The sequence below is a fragment of the Benincasa hispida genome, chromosome 12, assembly GCF_009727055.1.
Source record: "Benincasa hispida cultivar B227 chromosome 12, ASM972705v1, whole genome shotgun sequence".
Classification (NCBI taxonomy): domain Eukaryota; kingdom Viridiplantae; phylum Streptophyta; class Magnoliopsida; order Cucurbitales; family Cucurbitaceae; genus Benincasa; species Benincasa hispida.
In genome coordinates, this window is record NC_052360.1 from 4,196,021 (window position 1) to 4,205,888 (window position 9,868).

Below are 9,868 nucleotides of genomic sequence, written 5' to 3' on the forward strand. Positions count from 1 at the left end.
GATTCATAGCTATTAAATTTAATATAAATGAGATTTATATTAAATGTCATTTAAAAGAGAAAAGAAACTATAGTTTATATTGTATGTGATACAATATTAAAACTATAGGTTATATGTTATATTTGATATAACGTATAATTTAATATAAATATAATATGATAGGTTAGTTATCATATTTATTTATATTATTTTATTATTATTATTTGAATAATATTCTCCATCTTTTCTCTCCACCCACTTTAGTGGGTGGTTATGTTTTTTATGGCGAGAAAAAAAAGTTTTTCTTTTTCTACAACGTTGATGTTGTTGAACGATTGAGAGCTTTTGCAGAAGAGTGTTCTATATTCTTGTGTTCTTGAGAGAATTCTCAATCCACCTCCACCCAAACTTTCCCTCAAACCAAAATAATCAGAGTCCACCAATCCTGAGTTCTCACCTCGAGAATAATAAGGACCCCTTTGTGGTTGTGTCCGGGTTTTGGTTCGAGAAAATCTTGAAGAAGGTCTGACGAAGTTGCTGATTCTTTTCGAGGGAGGATTCATGAAGAAAAAGGTCTTCAAAGGTAATGTATCTTGAACCATTTTCTTGTTAAAACATGCTGTAATTTAACTTTAAATGCATATCACTTGTATGTTTACTGTAAACTTAATATTCGATAATTAATGGAATTTTGGGCGATCTGCTTCTGCTTTAAAGGAAATCTAAATTGAGATCTGCATGAGCGGAAGAAAAATCTTACCAAGCCCATTGTGGAAGAATACATAGCATTCACAAACATACAGAATAGTTATGCATCTTATAAAAAATTACAACATGCTATCTTGAACAAATACAAAAGGAGAGAGACATACCCTTAAAGAACTCTTCTTCTGGAAATCTCTCACTGTCGCTGTCTAGCATAACCTCTGGCTCTCATGAGCAATGGGATAGTGATCCTTGCTGTCGCTCCAATCGTCTGGCCAGCAATCTCTCACAGTCGCTTGCAATCACGAACAGACTTCTCCATGAACACACATCCTTTGACATTACCACTCGACAACCTTGGTATTCCCAGAGTGAGACTCCAGGAGGTGTGGACTTTGTGTGAATTTTGTAGAGGGAAGGAGGAATCCAATGGCCGAACTACACGACCAAGCAAGTGGGAGAAGGAATCTGTCTATCGCATAGACTGAGAATGCTTGATTGTTTAGTAAATCTCTCTTATGTGAGAATCATCTAGCCGATTGTTTAGTCTCTCCCTTAATCGTTTACACGATCGCTTAGACTCTCGCCTGATCGCTTAGTATCTCGCTTACATGAACGTTTAGCAAATCTCGCTTACATGATCATTTAGCATATCTCGCTTACACGATCATTTAACAAATATTTCGCTATCGTTTAATCTCTCGTGAGGGCTATCATGTAGGCTGTCGTGAGTAAATGATTAGTGAATTACTTAACGAAGCGATCCTTTACAAAATGAAACACTTTTCATTTTTATCCTTCAGTTATCAAATAACTTAGATTAACCTCCCACTTGTACGGTTAATAGAGAAAAGAATAACCAATTCAACAATTATCTCATAATTGTTTAATCATAAATAAATATAAGAACTAACTTATCATATTATATTTATAACCTATAGTTTTAATATCACATCATATGTAATATTTAAACCATAGTTCTTTTCTCCTTGATATAAATCATATTTATATCAATTCCTCAAATCAATTATATCTCATACATCAAATCAATTATATCACATATATATAACCATTTAAAACCATTTTAGATATATTTCTGTGTCCATATAACCAATCAACAGTGTGATAACCCTTCACAAATCGCTCGTAAGTACGGTTGGGCCAATTTACCATTTTGCCACTGTAGTTACATCTAACTCCTTATGTACCACTGATTCTTCTAATGAACAATAAGTCATAGTCCTACTATGACTGGGTCCTCTCTTCAAAAGAGAGGGTGTGGCCACTATGTTCAAGATCCCGAATCAGCCCTTAAGGTTGCAATCTATCTACTTACCCCTGCTTCGGGGAAAGAGTGAATTCCGTCTTGTGTAACAGAGTTCCTAGCTCTTCAATCACACAAATCCCCAAAAAGGTAGTCTTGTATAGTTGGCAATCTGGTCACTCTCACCCATACTAATCAAAGAACCACCCTCATAGACAGGAGTTCCCAAAACACTCAGGATTATGGTCATTCACATATGGTTGTTTTAGTGAAATGTACGTCTCAAGTACGATGTTATATAAATAAACTAATTATCTTGTGGTCCGCTCTTATACAAACTCTTTGTATAGGACACCCTCACTCGCATGTCTCCATATGAATGGTCAGGATTAGACCATCTGTAGCAGTTTACAATACTTGTAAACATCTACTAAACGGGTCGTACCCGTAGTGTCACCAGGATAAGGTATCCCTTCTTTATTCTTATACTACAGACCATTTAGATTATTACTTAAAGCATGATCCACTTGTATGTCTGACATACATGCTTAAGTTACATGAAATAACCACGGATCTTAGTTTATCGTATATGAGTAAATGCAAATAAAATAACATTTATTTTATTAATAACAATATGTACAAATTGTTTACAAACTACGAGATTTTGGGAGAATTAGAATAGAAAACCCAACACGCTCAAGATTCTTTTCATACGAGTTCCTTTATATTCTAAACTTGAACCTTGGGCTCGATTGTGTTGCTTTCTTGGTTATGGAATTGAGCATTAAGGATTTCGATGTTAGGATCCCATATCCAACCGGTTACGTATCTCTCGCCATGTCACCTTTTGGGAACATCGTATGTTTTCTAGTATTTCTTCTTACCATGCTTCCCTCCTTGGTACCCAATCATTCTTCACTAGTCCTACCACAGATCTATTTCCAGCATGTGAATCTTCATCTGAGTCTCCCACTCTACCTATACCAGAGCGTGAGTTTTCCACTCCACCCGTACCAAAGCTTGAGTCTCAGTCTTTTCCTTTTGCTGCACTCCCAGACCTACCGTCTGTCCTTGATGTTGCTCATGATCCTGCACCTGTTCGTCGGTCTAGCCGAGTAAGAGAAACTCCACAGTATCTACAGGATTATCATTATTTTTCCACTACTATGTCCTTAGTTGACCCACAGTTCTATCATGAGGCTCATACTAACCCTCTTTGGCAGTAAGCTATGGATGAGGAACTTCAGGTATTAGACAGGACCTACAATTGGGAGTATGTTGATCTCCCACTTGGATAGAAACCTATATAATGTAAGTGGATCTATAAAATCAAGACTCGTTCTGATGGATCTGTCGAATGCTATAAGGCTCATCTGGTGGCTAATGGATATTCATAGGAATATGATATTGACTATGAGGAAACCTTCATTCTAGTGGCATGAATGACATCTGTCCAGAGCCTATTGGCCGTAGAAGTTGCTAGGCAATGGCCCTTTTTTCAAATGGATATTAAAAATGCTTTCCTCAATGGCATACTATTTGAGGAAGTGTATACGCAGCCACTACCCGGTGTATCTTCTCCATCGAAGAAGATCTGTCTTCTTCATTGTGCATTATATGGGCTGAAACAAGCTCCTCGTGCCTGGTTTGCAACCTCCAGTTATACTGTTCCCCAGCTTGGATTTTCCTCCAGCACTCATGACTCTGCCCTGTTTACTCGAAAAATTCCTGTGGAATTGTTCTTCTTCTGTTATATGTGGATGATATGATCATTACTGGTGATAATCCTTAGGCTATTTCAGATCTCCGACATTATTTAGGAGAACATTTTGAGATGAAAGATCTGGGACCGCTCAGTTACTTCCTTGGTCTTCAGGTTTCATCATGCTCTGATGGATACTACCTATCTTAAGCAAAGTATGTATCAGATCTATTAGCTGGTTCATGTATCACTGGTTCTGCCACAACACTAACACCATTGGATTCCAATGTTCATCTGACCTCTTTTAATGGTGTTCCCCTCCGGGATCCAACACTATATAGAGAACTGGTTGGTAGCCTTATTTATTTAATAGTAACTCTTCCAGACATAACTTATGCAGTTCATATTGTTAGTCAATTCATGTCCACTCCTTGCACTATCCACTTCACAGTTGTTCTTCGTATGCTGCATTGTGTTAAAGGTATAATGGGACACAAACTTCAATTCTCCTCTAAATCCTCTTTGGCTCTGTCTGGATATTCTGATGCTAATTGGGTGAAAGATCCTACAGATAGACGATCTACCACAGGTTATTGTTTTTATTTGGGTGACTCTCTCATTTCTTGGCAGAGTAAGAAACAAATAGTTGTCTCTCGATCCAACACTGAATCGGAGTATCGTGCACTTGCTGATGCAACTTTCGAGGTCTTATGATTACATTGGCTCTTGACTGACATGGAAACTCCTTAAAATTCTGCCACTATTCTTCATTGTGACAATCATAGTGCCATTTAAGTAGCACATAATGATGTATTTCATGAACAAACAAAGTACATTGAGACTGACTACTAGTTTGTTCGCCATCATCTTCAAAATTCTACTATGTGCTTTCAATCCATAACTACAACTGTGCAACTGACCGAAATCTCCACCAAAGCCCTTCCCTCTGGGCGCTTTCTTCAGCTACTATGCAAACTCAAGTTGGTTTCTACCCTACCACCTTGAGTTTGAAGGGAGATGTTAAATTGTAAAGCCAGTCTTCTTCTGTTAGGATTTTCAGATGGTAGGTTGAGCTTTGTTAGGGGTTTTGTTAGCTATTTTTTGTCCTTGTATCAAGCTATTTATACTTGTACAATTGTGTTATTGATCAATAAAATACATATAGAAATCATTCATTTAGGTCTTGTTTCTCAACATGTTTCATCCTTGGTTATATTGCCTGTTTCTGTGAAGAACATCCTTGTGGCATTTGGGATCAAAATTTTCTTCATATTAGGTACATAATTTTTTTCATGATATATTGCTTATTAAGTTTGAGAATTTGATTAAGCATATATGATACGTGCCTTACATATCCTTTGTAGCTGGTTTGGTTATATATATATATATATATAATATATTAAGAAGTAACTAATCTAATTTACTTCTTCTATTATATATAATATATATATATATGACAAAACGATGACAACCATTTAACATCGGATAATTACTGACAAAAAGTAGATGAAAAACTGACATTAAAGATAATGTTCAATATCGAAAAACCGACATTGAAAGTAATATTCAATGTCGGTTTGAAACCTGATATGAAGGTAATTGACATTGAAATCTTGATCATCTATAATGTCGATTTAAAACCGACATTAAAGACCTTTTATAACACGATATTCGATGTTAGTTTTCAACCGACATTGTATCCTATAATGTCAATTTTAAACCAATATTAAAGCCCAATTTGTTGTAGTAAAATGTTACATTTTAAAAACCATTTTTTTTTAGTTTCAAGACTTGGCTTAGTTTTTTTAAACACTTATAGAAAGTAGATAACAAAATAAAAAGAATCAACGGATGGAAGTAGTGTTATTAAAACTTAATTTTACAAAAAGAACTTAAGTTTTAAAATGTTAAACTTTTATTTATGAGTTTTGGGTTAGGTTACCATTTGACCTTTAACTTTTCCAAAGGTTTCATTTTTACCCTGGGTTACGAATTTAGTTTTTATTTGATTCTCAAATTTTTTACTCTTTTACCTCTAGTTTTTCACTAATACTTACTTTTGGTTGGAGCATAGCTCGATTGACACTAGATATGTACTATCAATCTCGAGGGTTAGAGATTTGATCCCCCAACCTACATTTTGTCAAAATAAATAAGCTTTTATATTTGACATTAATTTTTTTTATTTAATTAATTTAAATATATATGTTGAAAATTCTTTCATTACTTTTAATAGTGATGAAAAATTAGTGAAAACTAATTTAATAATAAGTAACTTAATTCTTTTAAATTAATTCATAGACATCAATACCAAGGATCGAAATGAGTGTGTAGTGAAAAATCAAGGGTAAATTATATAAATCTTGAAACATAGAGACCAAATTATGGAAACAAAACTTCAAACTCAAGGAAAAAAATGTCACATTTTGAGATCTTGGACCAAGTGAAAATTAAACTCAAAACTCATGGATAAAAGTACAATATTTTAAAATTTAATGACCAAATAGAAACTAGGACTCAAAACCTAACTAGGGACTAAAATGGTATATGTCCCTTTCAAAAGTAAAAATCAAAATATAAAATGATTATCAAACGAAGCATTAATTTTTTGAATCTTAAGTCTACAAGCAACTTCTAAAATGTAAAGAAAATTGTGAGAGAACAAACATATATATATTTTTTTCAAAAAACCGAGAACAAAAAATAAAACCCCAGTTTGATAATTAATCAATTTTTTGGTTAAAAAATTAATGTTCTAAATAATACTTTTGCCTATGAATTTATTGTCTTTGTAACTTTATTGTCTACTTTTTAGGGTGCTTACAAAATCCAAACCATCACTTGAAAACTAACAGAAAAGAGTAGTTGATAAAAATATATATTTTTTTTTTTTTTAAATTTGATAATGAATTCAAGTGTTTCCTAAGGATAGATGAAACCACGGTAAAGGAATTATGAAAAATATTATTAAAATATATAAACTAAAAATTAACCATTATTAACATCAAAGTTCATTGAATTATGTTTTTTTAAAAATAAATAATATCTTACGAACCAACCATTAAGTAGATAAATATTGGTTCATTTTAACTTTTAAAAATGTTAAACCCAATATATGTAACTATTACAATAATGGTGGGGCAACCTAAAGAATTAAGCAACATAATACCACCAAGAAAGAGGACAAAAAGGGGTTTAGTAATGAGCAATTAATAAATGAACCCATCTTTTCTAAAACACTATGATTAATTAATTAATCACGTTAATTTGCATAGTAATTGAGGATAAGCACCTTGATATATACACACCATAATAAAGCCAAATAAAATTGAATCCTAAAGAAAGAAATAAAACATTTTTTTAATGTTTAAAGGCAAGAAAAAAAAAAGTAATGAAAAAGGCAAATATCAAAATTAAAAAATGAAACTCCGACTCCACTCACACAAGAAAAAAAAAAGAAAAAAAAATGAATTTAGTAATGGATTGTGATTTGTCCCCAAGATATGGATACAGCCCATGGAATCCCAACTTGGTTTGTGTCTTTTCCCTAAAACCATCACATTAATCCCTCATTATTTTGGGTGTTTAATTAGCCAACTATCTTTGACTAAGCTAATCTAATCTAGGGAAAGAGTGATTAGTAAGATACCTATAAAGAAATTTGTAGTGGATGGTTGGTTTATGTTTGTGTTTTTAAAAATAATCATTAATTTTCAAAAAAATATGTATAAATAAGAATTTTTTTTTTTCAAAATTTTACACATGTTACATCAATGATTTATTAAAAAAAAAGTAGTGTAATGATTATTATATGATAATAAAGATTAGGTTTTAAAACTTATTTTGATTCATAAATGGTAATGTTCTAGTCCCATTCAATATGAATATATTAGATATAATATATATTAAATTTTCATCTTAACTTTTAATATGAATATATTATTTAGACTTAATAATTTTCAACTAATACATTTATCATTGGTATTTATGTTATCTTAAACTATTTAATATTGAAATTAATTTATTAATTATTAATAATTATAATAAAATTTATATTTACTTAATTATTTTTTTTAAATAAATAAAATAATTTAAATAATGTCTAATTAAAAATTATTCATTTATTGATATTTTAAGTGATTGAATAATTAATCAATATAATAATATATTAAAAAATTAATTGAATTATGACTACATTACTTGTTCTCTTACATTTGACTAAATAATTATTTAGTTTTAGTTTCTATATACAGATTTGGTAACAAATACATTCAATTAACTTCTAGGCATTAATTATTCTGTAAATCCAAACACAGAAATTAATTATCTTAGATATTTAAAACTCGGACATTTAATATTCATATCCATGAAACAATATTTGCGATCTAAATAGTCCCTAAGAGTGAAGATTATCCCTATAAACCAACACGAATTATTTTAGCTGTTAATATTCTATGATTTAGCCATCGAAAAAAATGTGTGCTTAGTCGATATATGTAGTAGTTGTCAATTCTTTTAAGATAATTTTTAATTATACTTTCATATCCTTATGAATCCTCTCATTTGGATGTGGTACTGATTCATTTATATCCTCATCCTTTACTCGGACGTTACATAAACTTGCATATCTTACTCTAAACGAAATATATGACTTTTAGTTTATAAGCTTTAAAATCATATGCTTAGACTTTTATTACATGGAAAACCATTTTTGTCTCTACCAATAACTTCTTATATGTTATTTTAAGAAAAAAATAACGAGATAGTAGATATCTACATGAACAAATATGAAAAGTTACACGTACTAGTTTAGATGACGTTGAATTTCAAAGTAAACTTGAAGGTGTTTAGGACAAGAAATATATATAATTGTAAAGTCTAGAGAGTTGTGAGGTTGTAGGGCCTACAATATAAGGAGTTAAAAACACAAAATTGATATTTTTTTAGTCTTGGGACTAAAAAATTCCTTCGACCAAACGAGGAGCGGAGTTCACAACTCCAACTCCTTTGGTCAACACCCAATTTAAATTTATATTAAATCATTAATAAAAATAAATAACATTGACTAAACTAAGTTCTTAAGCAAACTTTAAGAACTAAAACATAATTTTTGAAATGTGAGGGACTAAAGCAAAATACTAAAAGTTTAAGAACCAATACTATTACACATGACCATTTAAGTTTTATTTGATAATGATTTCGTTTTAGTTTTTTATTTTCAAAATGTATGTTTGTTTCTTCTTTTCCCTTTTTACTTATAATTTTCACATTTTATTAAAAAAAAAAACACCTTAATTTCTATTTTAGTTTAAAACTTTTGACTTAAAATTTGAAAATATTAATAAAATTGAATAACAAAACATGATAACTTATATGTGGTCGTAATATTTATAAACTTAAATTTATCTAAAATCAAATAGTTATTAAACGGAATATTTGTTACTAAAAATAAAAATTGAATCTACAATTGGATTTATAAAGTTTTCGAGTATAGTCAAATTGACAATAATCAATGTTTTCAATAATTTAATAAATTTAGATATACAACTTTACAACTAGTAGCTAATTTTGACATTATTTGCCACCCACACCCCATTTATCTATTTTTTTTTTTTTTTAAATTCACTTATAAATTATAAGTTATGACTGTGTGATGGAATGAGACCTAAATTATCCCATTTGGTCATTTATTTTCATTTTATTCTTTTTACCTAAGTTTCCAACCTAAACACAATTAAAATATAAAACAACCCCACTTATTTTCATGTATATAATAACATCTCAAAAGCATAGGTTATATATAATATAAATACATAAGATGATTTGAATACATATATAAACCTTCAATAATTGCCACTAAGTACACATTTTGTGTGGAGGGGGCTACGAATCTTTGAAGGGTCCCTCACCCTTGAAATTAGGGCTTTTGGAACCTAATTTTTTGAATCCCCTTTTGCTCTAAATTATTGAATTGCAAAATACCATGCATCTTGTTTGATTTAATTAATTAATATCCTTATATAAGGTATAACAAAAAAAAGTATTTGTTTTTCTTTTAATTATTTGATTTCTAAATAATAATGTTATGAAATGTCAATTATTCTGCAAAAACGGTTGATGGGTTTAATAATTTGATTGGAATGGAAGAATTAGATATGAATACAAACAAAATAAATTATAATTAATTATTAGAGTTTTTTTTTTGTATTAATTAAATA

At 30.6% G+C, this 9,868-nt stretch overlaps 1 pseudogene; it reads left to right on the plus strand.

Annotated features, from left to right (window-relative positions):
- The first annotated feature begins 3,177 nt into the window (after nucleotides 1–3,177).
- On the plus strand, nucleotides 3,178–4,502 carry LOC120066992 (annotated as a pseudogene).
- Nucleotides 4,503–9,868: the final 5,366 nt, after the last annotated feature.